This window comes from Notolepis coatsorum, assembly GCF_963971535.1.
Source record: "Notolepis coatsorum genome assembly, chromosome: 2".
NCBI lineage: Eukaryota > Metazoa > Chordata > Actinopteri > Aulopiformes > Paralepididae > Notolepis > Notolepis coatsorum.
The window spans coordinates 80114750-80138504 of NC_140166.1; positions in this window are offsets into that span (position 1 = coordinate 80114750).

A 23755-nucleotide genomic window follows, 5' to 3' on the forward strand; every position below is an offset into this window, starting at 1 on the left:
CGCACAGTAGCGTTTTTATATGTAAAACATTGGTGGGGCAGCCACTAACCAAGGCTACATACCAGGCAAACTACAGTAATCAAAATGACAGTAATCCTGCTACTGATGCGTTTTTAACACGTCAACAAACAGCTATCCATTGAGAGAGAGAAAGTATAGTTGAGGAAAATGTATTATATTCCCTGTCTGCCAAAGTTATTGACAGGGTACCACACAATATATTATACTTTATCGTTCAGTTATTCTGTCAGTTTCATGATGGCTGTCCCTTTCCTGTTTAGAATTTAACTTAGCAGCTCTGCTTTACCACCGTTTAACTTTTCTATCCATGTTTTTTGAGTCTCATATGATACAGTACTACTCGAGTCTTAGCCTACTTGATCAACTTGCAAGTGCAATTCTCGCGGTCAGTGGTCACCTGACCTGACCTGACAGTGACCCCTGGACCTGGACGTCAGTGTCACGTCGACTCAACGTCTCTCACCCCCTCATTATCAAACAATCAATCATAAAATAAAAATTTAATTAAATTAAATAAAAATAGATAGAGATGAGATGATACTAGTAGTCACTATAGATGCTGTGAAAGTAAACGCTGGATCTGATTATATGTATAATTTTTTTCGTATTTCTTTTATTTTTTTTACTAGTGTGTAGTGGAGGCCCCTAGTCACTAGGGGGAGCTCGAGGATATCCGCTATCAGCACCGGCGGGTCTCTGCTGTCTGTCATGATCCCAATCTGCCTCATTCGTGTCGGGGCTGGGATGTGGAGATGTGGGCGTGACAGCAGACTCTACGGATTTTTTGATATATCACTCATCCAGATTTTTAGAACATTTTATACAAAAGATTTATGCAAACAATTTATTTGTTTATGACTAGGGGGTCATAAAAGGTCATAAATTCCTGTTCGGGTGGCATATAAAAAAATCCTCTAGCAAAAAGTTCTGTATGTATTTAATGTAGTAACATGAAAAACCATGAGAAAATATATATATATATATTATATATCATCCATTTTTTCAAAATTTTGTTTAGGGTAACATGCAAAAAGGGGCAATTTTTAATAGACCACGCCCCGTTTGGGGTAATAAAAGTATGCGACAAAAGAAATGTATAATTTTTTTTCTTTTTTTGACTATTGTAAACCATTAAGATGTTTGCAAATGATTTCATCCTTTATTATATTTCCCCCCTATCTAGGTGGGTGGTCTCTCCTTAAATAAAACACAGAAGAGGAGACAAAACACTGGTGTCTGTAGACCGACTTTGAAATAAAACCCTGAACTATTCAGGTATATTTGAGTCCTTCCCTTATTTGTGGAACATTTATAAAATAAAAAGTAGTCCACTTTACAAAAATAAAAAGACTACCATGTGTAGACCTACTTTGAAATAAAACACAGAAAAGGAGGAAAAATTTTCGTTGTTCGCAAATTTCACACCACATATCAGGCATACAGGTAAGCCTGCATTGTTAGTCGTGAAAGCAAATTAATCTGTCCACGCTGAATTAAACCCTCTATTTTCCTCAGACTTTCCTTTTTTTGGATTTATCCATGGTTAGCTTACTGGGGGGTCGGAAACTTAAGATTAGCCACTTGCAGACGGCAGGGAAAGGCACGGGGTGTGACGTACTGTATATTTTAGTTGATGAAATATTTTTGTTGACTAAATATTTTAGTTGATGAAATATTTTTTCATTTCAGTGTTACAGTATGACATCGATCTCCAAAATAATAAAAAATAATAATAATTAAAAGTACAATTTTTTTTGGAGGCCCCTCTTCACTAGAGGCCCACGGGCCGCTGCCCAAATGGCCCGGCCGCTAATCCGGCCCTGCTAATCATCAAGCAGACTAACATAATTTCTATGGCTTTTCAAATTGAACAATTAAAATAATATTTTGCTGGTTAGCTCAGTGTATATATTGACTATGAAAAATCAGTTACGCCGTTTTTATAACCACATCAGATAAACCATCAGATAAATCATTCAGAATGGTGTTGTTGCAAACAGCAGTACAATAGACCTCAATAGATATTTCTGCCCAAATAAGGGATGGCGGCGGCGCGGGGAAATTAATTGGTTATTAAACTAGCTTTGTCTGTGGCTCACAGACTCTTTACCTTGAACAAGGTTTTTATTAACTCATTCAGCGCCGTGGCCCTGTGGTCGTATTGCCACGCCTTAAAATATAGGACTGAGTCACCTTGTTTGTAGAGCTATAACTATATTCTATATTATAGCTATGGATACAATACTATGGCCCATTTGACATTTGATCACCTATCTATCGTCCAATATGTGAGAGAGAATAAATGTTTCCATCCATACGTTCCCGCGTTATACCGTGGTGAATAAGTATGGTTTTAGAGTGGTCTAGGGTAATTCATGTAATCCTGAGTTAAAGCCCTATACGTGTTTGCAGTCAACATTGTCAAAACGGATTGTTTTTTTAATCGCTTCATTTCCGTTTGATAGCATTTTGAAAAGCCCTCGTTTTTCAGGAAAATATAAAGATTCCGTGATAAACGGCATTTACTGGAATATTCTGGCATACACAAAAACGTTGTCATTTTTCGGCCTATTTATGAATAGTTTTCAAATAAACGCTAGATTATCTATAGTATATGTGTACTTATGCACGCTATAGAAGCGGGCTGAAATATCAATTCTCTCATTTCCTGATCAGTGCGCACACACAGACACACACACACACACACACACACACACACACACATATGGGACACGTTGATATATCTGTGAAAAAAGCTCTGATTATCCCAAGACTGGTAAAATAGATTCCTTACCTCAGATCAGATGTTATACAAAAATATTATTCCAATTCCTGATCGCCATTCCAAATATCGATCGCGTTTATTGATTCAGCGTTGGGTGCTGGAAATACATAATCCACGCTGTTCTGGGGCCGGCGATCAACTTGGGTCTCTTCAGTTGGCTTGACGGAAAAGTAAAATGAGGAAACTGCCCCCCCCCCTTCATCAGTCTAAACTAATGGGGTGCAGTTACACAGAGAGAGACGATAGGGGGCAGTATCTTCCCAATTGAGCTCAGAGATACTCTGCAGCACTAACCTGAGGCTCGATTGATGAAATATGAATTCAAATCACCAATAAAAACAAATACGACAAACAAACGCTATATAGCACTGGTGGCATTCAAAGGTCGGCATGAACTAACGACAAAACACGTCGCTGGCATCCAAAGTGTTAAACTAGCTTAATCTATGGTTCACACAGACTCTTTACCTTGAACAAGGTATTCTAATATACATTGTTGTCTCTCTCCTGAGGCTGGGGATTTAGAATTGAAAGTGGCCGTTTAAAAAAGGAAACATCGCTAGCCAAAAATAGCTTAGCATCACAGCTCAAGTCAGTAGCTCTGGTGCATTCTTGTAGTGGGGGCTTAACGAAATTTGCAACATCAAGTTATTTTGTGTTAGCAACTTGGCTCAAACCTCTTAACCTGCGCCCCCAAAAGTGGCCTTTTTAGTTTTCATTTCTGAGGACTGCATACCTTTTTTGCAAACCAAAACAACACACTTTATACTTATAGCACATGCATGAGCCTGGTCTCTTTTGAAAGATGACATTCTGAAGTTTCTGATTCCAGAAAGAAAATTCTATTTTAGTGCTAACGTAATAGAGTAACCTAGGTCTGAACTTGAGTTGTAGAAAAACTTGTTACTCAAGTTTTTCTGTAGTAAGTCAAGTCAAGTCAAGTCAAGAGTTTTATTTGTCACGGCATACAAGTATACAATGAAATGCGGGTGGTCTTGCCCGCAACGATGTGCAATACAGTAGTACAACATATAATAGAATCCAATAGACAACATTGTGCAATAAACAGGTAACATAGTGGGACATCGCGGTATTTGTACATAGTTATTTACAGAGCATGAAGGACATGCTAGGTCCCTTGGTAGTGCAATACACTGTTACTATACTATTTTTAAAGTGACCTTTCTTTGTGGCCATAAGTGTGGGCGTGTGCAGCATGAGTGAGTGCTTTCTCATGTTAAAGTGGCTGCTAGTGTGTGAGCGTGCACAGCGTGTGTGTCGTCGTGTGTGTGCTTGTGTGTGTAGGGTTCAGTGTTCTGTGACCCTCAGTGTAGTAGTTAGTAGTCCAGAGGTAGTATTTCCCCAGAAGGTGGTATGGCTTACAAATCCATACGGACCCATAGCCTGAAGCCTTATGTAGTACATGTCCAAATTTCATAAAGATCCATTCAGAAATGAGTGATTAGGAGTGATTTTGGTAAACTGTGTACAAAAGAAAAACTGAGTTTTCTCATAGACTTCAATTCATTCGGCTGTTTTTCTCTTCCTGTTTTCGCTTGTTAGTTTTTCACCAGATCCCTGATTCATACATCCCCAGGTGGGGTATCGTTGGAAAGCCACACTCATTGGCTACAACCCTCCACAATCATTTTCGAGATCGGATCTAGATTGACGGAACTAGAGCCCCAAGAGTCGGGAGTGGTATTTTGCGCAATACCTTGTACTTTGCACAAGCCTCAAATACCGGCATGTAACTCGAGAACCGTTGAACGGATTTTGTCGGATTTTGTCGCTATCGACAGGCAACAAATAAGCCTTCAATTCTATATATATATTGTATTACAAAATATGCACACCCGAGCACTAGGGGTCGCCTAAGTGCCGGTGGGCAAATCATCCTAAAAACGTCCACTATGCGGGACGTTGCATGTTAAGAGGCTAAAATTAAGCTACTACAGCAAAACATAGTCCTGTAAAATGTCACTTTACCTCTCACCCCAAATTCAGTTTAAAGGACGAAATTACTGGTAAACAGTAAATGGGAGACAAAGAGACCCTTTCTTTTCGCTATAGGCGGGGGGAAATGCCACCAGACCTTTGAGCTTCTTCTTTAAAAATGATAACAACAATAAACAGATCTATTCTGGATGCTATTTTGTTGCTTTGTACATTGGAGCTACCCAGGTCCAACCCATTAGACTGTAGGCATATCGGACGAGAGAGATTTTCATCTGTCTTATTCACTTTGCTGCCATATTAGTCGACCTTGACGCAATGGTGGCTATGGGTGTGGAAGTGCCCGGTCCCTTCAACGTTAAAACTTCACTACAGTATAAAGATGCCACTTCAAGAACCAAAATAGTTCCAGACTCATGACCCCACTGAGTTTCTCAACGTTGTAATTTCGTGTTTTAAAGTACATTTAGACAGTTAGTCAGCCAACCGCTCATTGAAATGTGCTTAAGCGATCTAAGGAAAATAAGATGTTGGCAAAAATAAGGTGAATGACATTCTAGGCTACTAACCTCTGAATATGTTGAAATGGAGCAACCAAACAGCCTCCCCCCCCCTCCTCCCTTGTCCCAACATTGTAATGTTAACATTAGCTAGCAAGAAACACACTCTAAGTCTTGGATGTGGCCCTATTCAATCAAGTCATTTTCGTAGGATAATGTGATGCTTTATCGCCACCTAGAGGAAGGGCGAGCGCACGTTTTTTTTTGTAGGAATCGCAGTATTAGAAAGGCAGGGGATGTAAAGTAAGACAGACGCGGTAATTTGCGTATTGATTTAATACAACAACAAGTCACCGGGTGCACTGGGCATTGTTCTGGAATAATGCCCACCGCTCAGCCAATCACACAAGTCACACAAGCTCTTGTATAATCATAGATAAAGACACAAGAGATGCAGATGACAGGTGTTTAAAGAATTGGAAAAGCAGAAAGCACATCCGAGGCACCATGAAACATGTCCAGTCTGTCTGACCACACTGTTGTAAAGAGAGGCCCTTCACTGAAACCAGAAAGAACCTGACACTCATTTTGGGCATTAGGCCTGAGGGCTGCAAGTGTTATCTGGCTGCATCAAGTTGACTTTGTTTAAGAACAGAGAGAATGGCGGAGTGCATGGGGGAGGGAGGGGGGGAGTGGGGGAGAGGTGGGGTGTAACGGGAGTCTTAAACAGGGAGTAGAAGGGACTGAAAGGATTTTGATCCAGTGATATTATATATCTGTCCTGGTCAGGGCAGACAAAGGCACACAGCGAACCACCAGAGAGCAAAGCATGTCATCTGAATAGTATGTCTTCTTTGCAGTGTAGTACATCCAAAGGCTTTGTGTCTCTGAATTTGGCTGGTAGAATGCACAAAGGAGGCAGTTTGTTCGCCCCTGACAAGTGTGCTTTTATTTGCGGTGGCCCTTTGATGTATAGAAAAACTTTGGCTGGGATATCCCTTGCAGACAAATGCACGAGAAATCCCACTCCTTCATATTATTCCTAACAATTCACTCACCATTCACCGCAGAGCCTTTCTTCCCTGTAAGACCCAAACCTTTAACTTTTGTGCCTACCGTCTGTCTCTTAATTAAGAGTAAACAGGGAATCGTGTTTAACTTTATGGTGGAGAGAGAGGCTTGTTAGCTGCAGTGGGGTGCATATTGTTGAGTAAAGCTACAGAAATTCAGAGTTTAAAATGAATAAATAAATAATATATATAAGAGCTGATGCAGTAGGCCTACTGCTTGCCAGGCAGTAAATTCAACTTTGTACCTGTTGGATCACAGAAACACCTGTACGTTAGCTGTACCTGTACTGCTTCTATAGCTAGCTAAAAACACCTGTACGTTAGCTGTACCTGTACTGCTTCTTTAGCTAGCTAAAACCACATGTACGTTAGCTGTACCTGTACTGCTTCTTTAGCTAGCTAAAAACACCTGTACGTTAGCTGTACCTGTACTGCTTCTTTAGCTAGCTAAAAACACCTGTACGTTAGCTGTACCTGTACTACTGCATCTATAGCTAGCTAAAAACACCTGTACGTTAGCTGTACCTGTACTGCTTCTTTAGCTAGCTAAAAACACCTGTACGTTAGCTGTACTTGTACTGCTTCTTTAGCTAGCTAAAACCACCTGTACGTTAGCTGTACCTGTACTGCTTCTTTAGCTAGCTAAAAACACCTGTACGTTAGCTGTACCTGTACTGCTTCTTTAGCTAGCTAAAAACATCTGTACGTTAGCTGTACCTGTACTACTGCATCTATAGCTAGCTAAAAACACCTGTACGTTAGCTGTACCTGTACTGCATCTATAGCTAGCTAAGTCACGTTATTGGGCAGAGTTGGGGTGAACAGCGATGCATGAAACACAGAGAAACTGCCCATACGAGCTGTTCCGGTCGGCCACGACCAGTCACATGTGAAATGTGAACGACACAAATGTAAAACAGTGCCCAGAGGTACCATACTTGAAGAACTGTCTCTATTTGTTTGCGTTTATCTGTCATGTTTAAACAAGGTGCATCTATCTCTCGTGGCCACAGGGGGCGCAAGTCTTCCATAACGCAGCTTTAAAAAAGGATCGTCAGCATCTGTAACGACTGCTCTGCCTCAATGAGCCACTTCCATAGGACTATTCCATAGACATAATATTACCCTCATCTGCTTAATTCAACCCAATCCAATAAAGCAGATCAGAGTGCTTGTACTTATACTTAGATGGAATAGCTGTTCTTGGTTGTTCTTGTTAAGAAATGGGCTTATTGCCACCTATGCATTTCAACTTCATCATCAGACCATATTAAAACAGGTAACAGGCAGCACACAATCAACTGCCAAGCAATCACATTAGCACTTCATAATCCATTCATTCATTCAATCTTTATTTAATCTGGAAGGATCATTGAGAGCAAGCTCTCATTTACAATGACGTAGAGAAGTACAGCAGATATTGACACTCAATGAACAGATTCATACGATAAGATTAGGTGAATTATAAAGAAATATGTTATATTTATATATATATATTCTTTTTTTCACATTTCATATATATATTTTTGTCATATATGATTGTGCACACCTTCTGTCATTGTGTGTCAATTATTAAGTGCTATCTATCTATATCTAATGTGATTGCTTGGCAGTTGATTGTGTGCTGTCTGTTACCTGTTACCTGTATAAAGTTAGCAACCAATTAACAATAACATAATATACTTATTTAAAACAGTAATGTAGAAAAACAACAGTATATATAGTATAGAGCGTAAGTAATAGGAAAGTGAATTCTTTTTTGTTGTTGCTGTTTTCTCTATCTATCTATAAAAAAGAAGGTCTTCATGGTTAAAACAGAAAGTCTGCTCTTTACCCTTGGTGTCATTGTTCTATTTCTAATCCAATGTGCTGAAGTACATGAGCCACAACAGCAAAAAGAAATGGTTCAATGAAATCTGTCTTTCCTCAGCATTGATCACACAGCACTGCAATAAACATTACCTAAACTGGAGAGAGAATTAGACACAGGAGAGACTGGAGGGGTCATACATGATCATACACACAATACACATGTGCACCATTATTCTAGCTCTTCATTCAGGCCCGGACTCTTTATGGCACTTGACTTGTTGATCCAAAATGTCTCCCTTCGTAGCAGTTTCATTCTTTTCGCATGAATCGCTTATTTTAGTTTTTTTTTTATTCTCGTATTCGCCCGGAAACCACGTGACCATCTGATCGGAGGGATTCGTGTGACTGGCCAGAGGAGGCTGTTTGATGATGCAGGTGTTGTGCACTCACCGATCATTGGCTGGACACTTTTAGCCTGTGTTTACGTTTACTTAGACAGACATAGTAGAGTAAAGCAACTCTTTGCTACTGTGATTTGTCAGGAACAATCTAGGCTGAGGACTGAAATAGCATTGGTCCAGAGGACAGTCCAGTCAATGATGAATAGTAGCCACAAAGACAGCTGGGCGACCCACAAATAGTTTGATTCAAAATGGTATACAAAGAGTTAACAAGTAAATATGAGTGAAAAGGAAAACAACCGATTGATGGATCTGAATCTAGGCAATCACTAATCAGGCCTGAGAGACTGAAAATCTAGGGCCACATTCCCAGAGGCCTCTGGGGCTCCTTGAGTTGAGATTTTAGCAGTAGATTCTAATAATAATATGTTTCTCATGCCTACTTTAAAGTTTGTCAATGCTGAAGCAGTGAAAGTGCTTCTAGGCCTAAGACAACAATTGGAGTGATGCCAAGGGTTTGCCTGGTTCTCACCACAAATCTCTCTAGAAGGAATCCTCTCTTGACTGAGTCGAAGAGCTCGGGACTCAGTGACGAAATGGTTGATTCTGTTGTGATTGAAACACCATCTTTTGGAAATCAAGTAACCGCATGTCAGTTTGTTGATATAGCTCTGCTGTTTCAGATTCCTTTATTGTCACTTATTTCAGTACTTTACAGCAAGAAGAGTTCAAGTTCAAGTTCAAGTTTCTTTATTAGTTGTCATACAGAAGTACAGAATACTTTTATACAAAATGCTTCTTTCTGTTTCGCTCCAGAGACTGTGCTAGGCAAAAATAGATAATAAAATAAGTATAGCAAGTATAAAATAGAAGTCAAGTACGTAGACAAAAATGTTCAGTATATACATATATACAATAATCTATGTAGAGTAGAAGTAACTGAGTTACCATACAATATACTATACAGTGCAAAGCAGAGTGGGATGAGGTACAATTTAGGTACAATATAATTTACAGTAAGGTGTAATGAGGTATGGGTTGTAGTGCAAATTCTTTACAGATAAATATAAAGTGTGCTTAGGTGTACTAAAGTGGTTAAAGTGGGTGCTGCAGTGAGTTGTATGTGAGTGTGTGCGTGTGGATGTGTGTGCTGTGAGTGCATTTGATGGTTGTTACATTGTTCGTTGAGCATCCTGATGGCCTGGGGATAGAAGCTTCTTCTGAGTCTCTCTGTGCTTGCCATGAGACTCCGGTATCGCTTGCCTGACCGCAGCAGTTCAAATAGGCAGTTGTTTGGGTGGCTCGAGTCTTTGATAATTCTCTTAGCCTTGCCCATGCACCGCTTGTTGTAAATGCCCTGGAGAGTGGGAAGCCCCCCTCCAATTGTGCGTTCGGCTGAGCGGGCCACTCTCTGTAGTCTGCTACGGTCTTGTGCGGTGCTATTCCCAAACCAGGAGGTGATATTGCCAGTCAGGATGCTCTCTATTGTGCATGAGTAGAAGTTCTTAAGGATCTTCTGACTGACTTGGAACGTCCTTAGGCGTCTGAGGAAGTAGAGGCGTTGTTGTGCCTTCTTCACAACACTGTCAATGTGTGAGGTCCATGTCAAGTCCTCGGATATGTGGACTCCGAGGTACTTAAAACTGTTGACTCTCTCAACCGGTGCCCCGTCGATGCTGAGGGGGCTGTAGTCCCTGACCCCCGACCTCCTAAAGTCCACAATCATCTCCTTTGTTTTGCTGACGTTCAGGGAGAGGCTGTTCTCTTGACACCATCCCGCTAGAACCTTGACCTCCTCCAGGTAGGCCCTCTCGTCGTTTGCAGAGATCAGGCCCACCACTACTGTGTCGTCAGCAAATTTGATTGAAAATCTATTTATTGTGGTCCCTCGACTATAGCAGCTTCCAATAATAACACACAATACATTTAGCATAGAATAAAATAAGATGACTAAAACAAGATTACTATATACAGTTCTAAAAAGTGTGCAGTGCAATACAATACATTTAGCATAGAATAAAATAAGATAACTAAAATAAAGATGACTATATACAGTTCTAAAAAGTGTGCATTGCAGATCAGGATGTAAATATTATACTATGAAATTGAATAACAAAATGGCTATGTACAGTTCCAAAAAAAAAACTCCAACCTGGACTGTAACATGATAACCACAACTAGAGATCAAAATCGTTGATCTGTTACCAGATTGTGATTCCCAGATTCAAACTGTACTATCACTGTACTATTATTAAAGGGGCATTTCGTGGCAGAGTTCTCGAGACACAGAACACGTTATGGTGTACGTCCGATTGACACGTGCCCTCCTCACAACAGAACGACGGGATTCACGTTAAAAATCTGTGAAATTTGGATAGTAGCAATGAGCAGATGTAAATTTATTGGTGGATGTATATTGTGTCAAACCTAAGAACTTTGCATTACACTGATACTAAAGTAATGTTATTTAACTCGTTTGCCACATTCATGTAATTTTAAAACAAGAGCATTCACCTGGAACACCCTATAACACTAGACTCCTCACATCAGAACCTGTTGTATTGGACATCACTAGAAACAATATCAGTTCTACGCTTTATATGTCAGCTGCTGCACATAAAACCATAACAAAAAGGTTGGTCAGAATTTTTTTTTTTTGTATCCACTTTTTCTCCCCATTTTCTATTTTTCTCCCATCCCAATTTCGTGTATCCAATTCTTCCCTCCCCTGTCTTGAACGTTGCTAGACTATGCCTCCCACAGGTCGGTTGTAGTGAGGACAGAAGTCTTGCATCAGGTGTCCCCTCCGGTACACGAGGAGGCAGCCTGTCGCATCTTTTCACCGCAGCAGCTCGAGCTCTCAGTGGCGAGGAGTAAGGCTCACGCTGCCCCCGTCACTTCCTGCTTCCGTCGCACCGGCGTCACCAAACCGACCTGTAGGAGTCGCTGTCCACAACGTCAAATCCCCACCCGCCGGCTTTCCCACCCTCTAACACTTGCCAATTGTGTTAGTATGAACGACCGGCCAGCCGGTAGCAATGCCAAGAGCTGGGCTCGAAACCAGCGTCTCCTGCGTTAGAGGCGAGCGCCTTGCCCACTGCGCCAATCAGCCACCTGTTGGTCAGAAATCTTATTATTATCATTATTCTTATCGTTGTAATTAAAGTTATTATTATTATTGTTGATATTATTATTATTGAAGATATCAAACCAGAATTATATATATATATATTCTTAATTATATTTCTTATTAATTTCAAACTATTATTATTCACAAAGTCTTTGCAGTTTTATTGAGAGTTTCCATTGTGTAATATTTGTGTCATCACAAAGGGCTCCCATTTGAAGAGTTGTCGTCCATGCAAAATAGCAGGTTACTGGGAACCAAGGTATCAACATGCAAATACATCTATTCAAATAAGTACCCTTCCATCCATGATGTGTGTGTGTGTGTGTGTGTGTGTGTGTGTGTGTGTGTGTGTGTGTGTGTGTGTGTGTAGGTGTGTAGGTGTGTAGGTGTGTAGGTGTGTAAGTGTGTAAGTGTGTAGGTGTGTAAGTGTGTAAGTGTGTAAGTGTGTAAGTGTGTAAGTGTGTAAGTGTGTGTGTGTGTGTGTGTGTGTGTGTGTGTGTGTGTGTGTGTGTGTGCGTGTGTGCGTGCATGCGTGGGAGCGTGCGTGCGTGCGTGCCTGCGTGTGTGCCTGCGTGCGTGCGTGCGTGTGTGTTTCTGTGGTGGTGGTGGTGGTGGTGGGGAAAGGCAGGAAATACAGATTCCAGATGGGGAAATATATTATATAAATATATAAATAAATAAATAAAAATGTCTTTACTTTCCTGACTCCTACACGTTTACTCATCTTGTCGCCTGATTTGGAAAATGCCCTCTGCAGCCGAAGACCCAGATAAACTACCTCACCCGGCATCAGATAATCTACCTCACCTAGCAGCAGATAATCTACAACACCTGGCATCAGATAATCTACCTCACCTAGCAGCAGATAATCTACCTCACCCGGCAGCAGATAATCTACCTCACCTAGCAGCAGATAATCTACCTCACCTAGCAGCAGATAATCTACCTCACCTAGCAACAGATAATCTACCTCACCTGGCATCAGATAATCTACCTCACCTAGCAGCAGATAATCTACCTCACCCGGCAGCAGATAATCTACCTCACCTAGCAGCAGATAATCTACCTCACCTGGCAGCAGATAATCTACCTCACCTAGCAGCAGATAATCTACCTCACCTGGCATCAGATAATCTACCTCACCTAGCAGCAGATAATCTACCTCACCTAGCAGCAGATAATCTACCTCACCTAGCAGCGGGTCCTACTAATCACCACAAAGTACCCCAAAATACCCCAAAGTACCACGAAATACCCCAAAGTATACCCCAAAATACCCCAAAATACCCCTAAAATACCCCAGAATACCCCAAAATACACCAAAGTACCCCAAAGTATACCCCAAAATACCCCAAAGTACCCCCAAATACCCCAAAGTACCCCAGAATACCCCAAAGTATACCCCAAAATACCCCAAAGTACCCCAAAATACCCCAAAATACCCCAAAGTGTACCCTAAAATACCACAAAGTACCACGAAATACCCCAAAGGGGTACTTTGGGGCATTTTGGGTTACTTTGGGGTACTTTGGGGTATTCTGGGGTATACTTTGGGGTATTTTGCGGTACTTGGGGTATTTTAGGGTACTTTGGGGTATTTTGGGGTACTTTGGGGTACTGTGGGGTATACTTTAGGGTATTTTGGGGTACTTTAGGGTATTTTCTGGTACTTTGTGGTGATTAGTAGGACCCCCTAGCAGCAGATAATCTACCTCACCTAGCAGCAGATAATCTACCTCACCCGGCAGCAGATAATCTACCTCACCGAGCAGCAGATAATCTACCTCACCTGGCAGCAGATAATCTACCTCACCTAGCAGCAGATAATCTACCTCACCTAGCAGCAGATAATCTACCTCACCTAGCAGCAGATAATCTACCTCACCTAGCATCAGATAATCTACCTCACCCGGCAGCAGATAATCTACCTCACCTAGCAGCAGATAATCTACCTCACCTAGCATCAGATAATCTACCTCACCTAGCAGCAGATAATCTACCCCACCTAGCATCAGATAATCTACCTCACCTAGCAGCAGATAATCTACCTCACCTAGCAGCAGATAATCTACCTCACCTAGCAGCAGGTAATCTACCTCACCTAGCAGCAGATAATCTACCTCACCTAGCAGCAGATAATCTACCTCACCTAGCATCAGATAATCTACCTCACCTAGCAGCAGATAATCTACCTCACCTAGCAGCAGATAATCTACCTCACCTAGCAGCAGATAATCTACCTCACCTAGCATCAGATAATCTACCTCACCTAGCAGCAGATAATATACCTCACCTACAGTAGCAGCAGATAATCTACCTCACCTAGCAGCAGATAATCTACCTCACCTAGCAGCAGATAATCTACCTCACCTGGCATCAGATAATCTACCTCACCTAGCAGCAGATAATCTACCTCACCTAGCATCAAATAATCTACCTCACCTAGCAGCAGATAATCTACCTCACCTAGCATCAGATAATCTACCTCACCTAGCATCAGATAATCTACCTCACCTAGCATCAGATAATCTACCTCACCTAGCAGCAGATAATCTACCTCACCTAGCAGCAGATAATCTACCTCACCTAGCAGCAGATAATCTACCTCACCTAGCAGCAGATAATCTACCTCACCTACAGTAGCAGCAGATACTCTACCTCACCTAGCAGCAGATAATCTACCTCACCTAGCAGCAGATAATCTACCTCACCTAGCAGCAGATAATATACTTCACCTAGCAGCAGATAATCTACCTCACCTAGCATCAGATAATCTACCTCACCTAGCAGCAGATAATCTACCTCACCTAGCAGCAGATAATCTACCTCACCTAGCAGCAGATAATCTACCTCACCTAGCATCAGATAATCTACCTCACCTAGCAGCAGATAATCTACCTCACCTAGCAGCAGATAATCTACCTCACCTAGCATCAGATAATCTACCTCACCTAGCAGCAGATAATCTACCTCACCCGGCAGCAGATAATCTACCTCACCTAGCAGCAGATAATCTACCTCACCTAGCAGCAGATAATCTACCTCACCTACAGTAGCAGCAGATAATCTACCTCACCTAGCAGCAGATAATCTACCTCACCTAGCAGCAGATAATCTACCTCACCCGGCAGCAGATCATGGGAATTCTCCTCTCTAGGCCGGCAGTGAGCAGGCCGGCTTTATGAGACAGACGCAGGAGATGATTGTAGACTGACTCATGTGCTTCATCCAGAACACCGGACCCTTCGCCTCAGAACCAGACATCCTGTACCGTGTAGTGTAAATGTGACACGTTCATCCGCTGATTGTAATTCCTCGTATCCTCACCGTGCAGGAGATAAATAACTACAGTAGATAGTGAATAGATGAATAGATGGTAGAGAGAGAGAGAGAGAGAGAGAGAGAGAGAGAGAGAGAGAGAGAGAGAGAGAGAGAGAGAGAGAGAGAGAGAGAGAGAGAGAGAGAGAGAGAGAGAGAGAGAGAGAGAGAGAGAGGGGCTGACATATAGTAAAGGTCAACGGTCAAATTGAACGTGGGGAAACAACCACTAGGTCACCTCAGATATCGTCCTCTTGGCGCGTTGTACGTACCATCATCCAGCGGTGGCATTTTGCATCGAAATCAGCGCTACGGAATTGCTCGTTATCAAAGTCACGTATCGTGTCGGTATACAGGTGTGCTTTGCTTGCTCAGGGCAAGGACAATGAGTCACTGATGTATTCCACACTGCTAAAGTACTAGGAAGTACTAGGAAGCATCGTATTAGGGACCGAGGACTCCGCTTTGTCCTCTTGGGACACAGATGAAATCCATTTAAATACATTTAAAATGTAAGCAATATTGAACTGTAAATGAATCAGAGACCAAGCTGCGACGGTTATGATCCAGAGACACGGAGAGGGACTCTGATCAACTCTCACGAGAAGTATTTTGTCAAGACATTATTGTTGTTAAAGTGGGGTACTGAATGATTTAACCGTTCTCTGATGAGTACGTCGTGAAAAGTGCCACCATTTTTGTTTGTCGTATCACATCATCACGTTATCTCCGAGAAAAATGGCATCCTTTTCAAATCAAGTATCCTTTTAAAGCTACAATGTGTACTTGCTACAAAACACATCTCAACGTACACCCACTAAACTCCAGTCTACCGTGAGCAAATTCTCCAAATTCATCCATTAACCAGTGTAGAAGCAGTGCTGGAAATCCTGGGATATTTAGTTTAGTTTAGTTTATTTAGGATCCCCATTAGTTGTTACCACAGTAACAACTACTCTTCCTGGGGTCCTCTCAAAATAACATAAGGCTGTCAATCGATTAAAATATTTAATCTGATTAATCACATGATTATCCATAGTTAACTTGCGATTAATAGCAAATTAATGAATAATCTTTTTTAAACATTAATCTTGCGTTAAAGAAAATAGTGGCGTTAAAAGAATTGTGCGTTAACGCGTTAATAACACGTTAACTTTGACAGCTTTTAAAATCATTGTACAATCAGAATAAAACAATACTTCCATGCACATTGTACAAGCAATAACACCAAAACAAAGAATAATAATGACAGTAAAGATAGTCATTTGTCTGTCTAGATGAATGAAGCTCCACAGAAGTGGAGATGTCATAGAGGTCCCAACTCTCCCCTACCACCACACAAATGCCCTAATTTGGATTAAAAAAAGAAAAGAAGTATATCATAAAATGATTTCTTTCTGTAAAATCGCTGTTCTCAATATTTTTTTTTAAACTTGTCTTACTGGTAATATGTGTTAGACGTAATGGCAGTTTAGAATTCCATTCTAAAGTTTCAAAGAGAGGCTCACCCTTCTAACCAATCAGAGAAGTTGTCTATTTAAGCAATAATACACTCGAACCAGTGGAATATCAGGAAATATTGCCACGTCTGTGATGCGCCCGCAGCCACGAGAGTGAAGCTCGAGTGGCGTAGGCATCACAGAGTGGCAATATTCCTGATATTCCACTGGTTCGAGTGTATTATTGCTTTTATACAGCAAGTTGCACCGTCGGGAAAAATATAGGATGAATACAGACAGTTCTAGGGTCTTTTATATCGATTTCAGTGAACTTGGCGTAGAAGAATAGTTCCTAAAGATGTATTTTTGCTATGGAATTTCAAATGGAGTAGGCTATCAACCAGGCAGTTGGCAGTTGGCAGTGGAAACTTTCTTACAACATTCTAAAGCCAGCACAGTGGTATATTCATGGTGATTTAACCGTGTGTGTATCATGAATATACTCACGGCTTAGAACGCCCTCGACCAATCACAATGCGTGGTTGGACCTACTTGTTGTGTAAATGGTCTATATGTCTATTATGGTCCTCATTGCTGAGCTGTGCTGAATGAGGGCCGTGTAGATTCAACCAGTAAACTAGCTTACAGAATCCCCTTCTCTGATTGGTTAAGGGGCGAGCCTCACAGTGAAACCTTAGAATGGAATATATCTGCCCTCCTGCTGCACTGGATACACTGGTCAGTGAAACTAGCTCACAGCAGACTGTGGATCAGTATGGCCACGTAGCAAAATGCGTAAAATATTTTACACATTGTAACTTTAATTAAAATGTTCTTTTTAATCTACAGTATTTCCTCACCACGGAAACATGAAAGAATAGAAATACCTCAGCCAATGTACCTGAAAATATCCAATATTAATATAAAAGAAATACTGGTGTTTTTAAATGTCAAACAGTTGACTAGCTGGTTGTACTTCTCTAAAGGGGACATTTCCTACCCCTTACCTTTACCTAACCTTTTCCTTGCCTAACCATAAAGGTATAGTTCAGATTTTTGGAACCCTAATCAATGCCCTATTTGCTACTTACCATGTTGTTGAGTCCTTTCACAGCACACCCCATGCCGTTTCTCATACTAGCTTTGGTTGGTTAGCCGCAAAACCAATGCCAAAAAATCAATAGGGTCAAGCTCCTATCCGTACCAGCTGACTGAAGACAACGTCGATTTCAGTTGTCCTCAGTCAGCTTGTTAGATTGTGTGATTTAAATTCACAATATATTGCTGTGATCTCCGAAACACTTGTTGGCAGAATGTTGAGACCGTTTACTCTAATGTAATATGACCCATCATCTTGAATCTGATTGTGCTCTCTGAGTATTCACACACTGTACAGCTAAGATGGTGAACTGCGTTAAGGGAAGTTAAAACCTTCTAATGAGACCAGATGAGGTTTAAAAAATTAAAATAAAAAATTCATGAATGCTAAAAAACTGTTAACGTTAGGTTATGACTATAACCAAGTTCTGTTAGTTAGGGGCGACGCTTGGCATCACCTTCTGCACTATCTCGCGTACGTGCACGCGTACTGAATAAATTCCACAAATGTACCTCTAATACCAGTATTAGTCTGACCACACCCCTCATCAGCTTACCTTCATAAGCAGGTGTGTGGTCACCTGCTCTCCTCCTTCCCAAGCTTTCACCGCAAGGTGAGGTCAAGGGCTGCAGCGGCCGTCTGATGCCAAGCGTCGCCCCTAACTAACAGAACTTGGTTATAGTCATAACCTAACGTTCTGTATCATTAAGGGGCTCAGCTTGGCATCACCTTCTGCACAAGGGAGGCCAAGCGGAGCCGCTGGCTGACAAATACACCCCGCTGACAGCCCCCCACAACCATCAGAACAGGGAGGGCCGAGCCCCCCCGACCCCCCCTAATGGCGGGTAGCCCCCCTATTAGGGGCTTCACGGGAAGGCGACGGACCCGACCGTGCGAAGAGGCACTCAAGCAACTCAACGCACAGGGTGAGCAGACCGTGGCTTGACCCCACGACTACACACACGCACAACCCGCATGCCACCCGGGAACGAACGGAGGAACAACCTCGTTGCTGCCCCCAGAATCACGGGGTCAAGAGCAAACCCAACCCCGTGGCAAGGCCGTAGCAGCGGAGCGCGAAGGAAGACCCAGATCCACCAAAGGACCGGGCTCCCTGGAATGGGGGCCCGGAGAAGTCCATGATGCCAGCATCAAGACCCCACCAGGGGGGCACCTAGTGACCCCGCCCCCCACATTGCCAGCGTATCCGGACAAGGGGCCCCTCAGCCGAGCGGGCCCTGTCCTCCCCAACAGCACACCGCCTGGAACACAAGCCCTGCAACAGGCAGACAGCACGGTTAAACACACAAGAGGTAACCAACGGAAGCAGGCAGCGCACCGGGGAAAGACCAGGCAACAGGCTGTCAACCCAAGCCTGGAAAAACTGCGGACGAGGCAGGCGCCAGAAAGGACAGCTGAACAGCCGTCCCGGCGGAAGGGGCGTATGCTGGCGTTGTCGCATAACCAAGCTTTCAAAACAACACATCAGAAGTGGGATCCGTAGACCACTCGACCCCTGACAGCTGCCCACAGAAAAGCCCATACGATCGGCAGACGTCATGAACGTGCAGGGGCACCCTCAACCGGAGAACCGGGAGTTGACACTGCAGCAACACACCAGAGAACCAACCACCCAGGCATCACCCCATGCAATGGTTGGTCCCATAACCCCTCAGGAAAGAACCCCGAAACACACCTGCGGCACCGCCGCAGCCCGCGTTCCGGTTCCCAACAGGGCTATCCCGGGCCTACGGGTCAACGAGCATCACCCCGGACCGGGCCCGGTGATACGGGGAGCACAGGATCCCAAAGGAGGTTAACCCCACCCAACAGGCTCCTCAGCGCCAAAACGCAAGAGAAGAGCGTAATATGGAAGACCAGCCCCAGCACCCCGCACTCGGTATTCCCAGGAGGTCACCCAACCAAGTACCAACCAAGACCAACCCGTACAGCGGCCGAGATCCGACGAGATCGGACGCGTACAGGTCGGCACGGCCGTAAGCCATTACGACAGTGCAGAATACAACGCACCCAACAAGGGTCCCATAACGCTCAACCCTGTGACACCCGGATCGACCTAGCATTTTTCCCCCTGAAAAAACCCCAAGTCCCTCAGGGTACCAGAACAGCAGATCTGCATCCCCAGCGGACAACGGGTGCACTGATCTGGACCAGCGCGACCAGAACCAGTCCCGTGCCCTAATCACGCCGACCTGCCAACCCCAGGAGAAGGGGCAGATATGCGCGTTTGATCCCAACATAAAAAAGAAGGCGCCACCCAGACGTGTCGGTATGAACCGCGTCCGGCGGCCCACCCCTAGGGCGTGAGACCCTTCCCCATATGTCCAGACCCATTCCGTCATCATCCCCTGACATGAACGGGAACCCATCGACAACACACAGGATGTCGGAAGAGGAAAAAAAACCCATCCCAATTGCTCCATAAAAACGCTGTTTTACCAAAGCAAACGAGGCGCGCCAGTCAGCAACGGCCCAAAGCACATCCTGAGCCAGCACTATGTGTGCGTTCTGACATACCCACATCAACAATAGGCCGTTTAGACCACCATATTGAATCCCCAAGACGCCCAGGGAACGACAAGAGGGGCGAGATGCAATCAACTCCATGAATGAATGAATGAAAATATTTACCCAACAGACTGCAGTACAGGAATACATACAAAAAGATAAGGGGAGGCAGACCTGAGAAAGACGTTAGTCTTGTTTCCATCAGGGACCCTCATTTCATATCCATCAAGACACATTCAACTCTTTATAAAATAAAGAAAAGGCATCACCCGTATGACCCAACTGCACAGCTGGGAGTAAAAACCCTGTTTTTCACATGATTTTAATCCAGTCACTCCTTTTAATCAGAGTGTAAGACCAGACTCCCCCAGAAAACACCTTCCCACATGAGACCACGGTCAAGAAAAAGATATGTAAACTGTGAGACACGTGACCAACAGACTCAAGTTTGACACATAAACGGGCGCAGCAGGCTGTAAGTCCTGCGCCCAACCTCGACATCTTTAAGACACCAGCTCATGGAAGGCGTCGCCATAGCAACAACGCTACAACGGGCGGGGAAACCCACCGGATCCTGTCATAACAGGAGTCGGTAGAATACCCCTTCCCCCCCCCCCCCCCCCCCCCCTGTCAAGCACTGGCTTGGCCCTGACTGGCTCAGCAGAAAAGATCAACAAATCCTCCAAACCAATCAAGTGGGAAAAAGGAGGGGTTTATTCGACACCCCCTCCCGAAAACACACCTTTTATCCCTACACACAGAAAACAACCGTAGCCATCTTGAAAACCTCCGGTAGAACAAAGCATAGCATAAGCTAATACAATGCCTGCTACCCACAAAGTGTAAAAAAGGGTTTACAACAAAACACAAGTCGCCTGTGCGTGAATCCCATACCCGTTGCCTATGTCATACATAGGAAGAACGCTGAACGAGAGTAATGGCTAGGCCATGAAAAATGTGCGTACGAGCATTACTGCAACTAACAACACAGCGTTGTGAAAACACATATACTTAGTTAAAGCAATGGAATAACACCAGTTCTAATTGCATGTGGAGCATCAAGCTAATAGAACCTATTACCGAGTGTAAGTTGCAGACCTTGCTTAAAACCCGTAACACAACACAACTCACCCCCCAACGTAACAGGGTAGATTCATATATACACAACCCCACCATATGATTTGTATGAAGAAACACACAGTTTGTTCGGCCAAACACAGTCCCCCTTATATCGGGGAACTTTTTTTATTAATTAAAAAAGTGTAAGGCACAAAATCACAGAGGGGCCGGGAAGGGTGTAGAGGAGGGGACACAAAGGGGAAAAAGTCACTCCTAACGGCGTCTGCCACCTCGCGCCGCTCGAGTCTTGCCACCCCGGGGAGCCCCGGAGGGACGATAGGTTACAGTCTGCTGGACACGACGTTCCCTACCGTCTCCTCCGGTCTGGGATGGGCCGGCGGTGGCCGAAGCGCCGTTTCGTCCCCTGGCCCTCTTGGCAGGGCCAGCAGCGGCGGTGGAGGTAGTGGTAGCGGCGACGGAGACAGCTCGACGTCGCGGAAGCCTTCTGCCCCCACCGGCAAGGACGGGAGGCGGAAAATGGGGTTGAAGGACGGATCTCTCCTCTGCCATTTCTCTGCATGTTGAGGTCATCAATTGCAGGGCCTTCCCGAACAGGCCAGCGTCGGAGAGGGCGGCCGTCAGAAGAGGGGCTCTCTTCTTCTCTGGCACACGGGCCTGCTCCAGCCAAAGGTGACGCTGGCCCAGGGTGGCCAGGGCGCGCACTTTCCCCATGGCTATGGCCAGCACCTGGGAAAAGTGCAGAACAGCTCCCGCAGCCTGGGTGATCTGATCGCATTTTACCTCGTTCAGATCCGTGCCGCCCGTCATTATCCCCGATACAAATCTAGCCAGGTGGGCGATGTTAGACGCCGCAGCCAGCGACTGTGTACCAGCGATGAATGACTGGTCACCCCAATAAGCCAATCGCCTAGCCGACTTCCCCTGGAGGACCGGCTTGCATAGGGGTTCCCACACCATATCCGGACAGAGGAGCGCGGCCATCGGATTGTCAAGCCGAGGTACGCCCTCCCCCATACCTTTGACTAACGCCGACACCCGCGTAACTGGTACGTAGGCGGGAGTTAGTCCCATGATGTTGGACACCGCCTGACCCCGACGAACATAGGCCCCCATCGATGGGAAAAATGGGTAGACAACGTCCACCCCTCTCACTGGGGGACGCTGCCAGGGATGGCCTATGAGGTCATCAGGGACAGGTGCAGGCAATGGCAGCGGCAGCGGCACACCGTTTGCGGTGGCGGCTACCGCCATGAGCTCGGGAAATAAGGCCCGCAGTTCCCCCTGCGAACCCTCCTCCACCGACCCCGCATCCCTCGCATACAGCAGGCTGCGACTGGTCAAGGAGCCACAATCCGATGCGGCTGACAGTAGGGCATCCTGCTGATGAGGCCAAGGTGGTTCCTCGACATCCTCGAACAAGGCGCCCCATGGAGCCATTTCTCCCCCCTCCGGGGTCTCCGGAGGAGGGATACTCTCCTCCACGGGACCATCATACAAGAACCCGTCCGCCTCCTCCATGAAGTCTTCAGTTTCCATCAGAAATCCAGAGTCGGACGCGTCCTCGCTGGTCTCCAGCAATTCCCCAAACCCAGGCCGTTCGCGTCTGCACGCCACCATCTTGCGACGCGAGCGAGCAGACGCAAAAAGTTTTCGTCGCAAATCCTCCGGCTCCAAGACAATCCCCCGTTCATCAACGAGCGATTCCCCAGAACCAGAGGAACCAGAGTCGAGATCAGGCCATCGCCGGAGCGACGGCACCGAACCCTCGGCTCGTCGGTGAGGAAAACTATCCACCGGCAGTCTCCCGGGCTGGGTCGGCAACCACGAGAGTGGCAACAGCCCAGCACCGAGGCGCACGACGGAGGCGGGAATGGAGAACCGGTGGTGAAGAGTAGGTCTAGCGGGTCTACTCTCCGCGGAATACATTATGACCCAAACCTTTTCTTATACAACAAGTGAGAGAAGAAAAGGTTAAGCACAATGTAAACCAGTCACAACTCTTTTCAACTAACAACACGTCAAGTGGGGTACTACCGAGGCACTTTCCTTGTGGTGAAAGCGAGAAGGAGGAGAGCAGGTGACCACACACCTGCTTATGAAGGTAAGCTGATGAGGGGTGTGGTCAGACTAATACTGGTATTAGAGGTACATTTGTGGAATTTATTCAGTACGCGTGCACGTACGCGAGATAGTGCAGAAGGTGATGCCAAGCTGAGCCCCTTAACGATACAGAACTGTTTATTCATTTCTTCTCTTTTTTATCATCATAGTGTAACTTTTAACTTGTAACAGTACACAAATGTGGATGTCAGGCCCATAGTAGGCCATTCAAAACATGTTCTTTTTTCTTTTTTCAAGGTTTGTTATTAACGCATTGGAAAAAAAGTTTTTTATTCTGTTTGTTTGTTTTATTCACCCGTGAAAAGCTTAATCCGTTGGACTAGATACTTCAATTGTTATGGTAAATAGAAGAGAGGACGTAAGTTGTTTGATGCACTGGTGTGTAATTGGAGCAGGTTGGTGTCTGTCTGGTCCCCTCTGTCCTAGAGGCCAGCTTCCTGTAGATACTAGCACATGTGAGAGGCATCCGACAGCCAGAGATAACCTGCCATCAG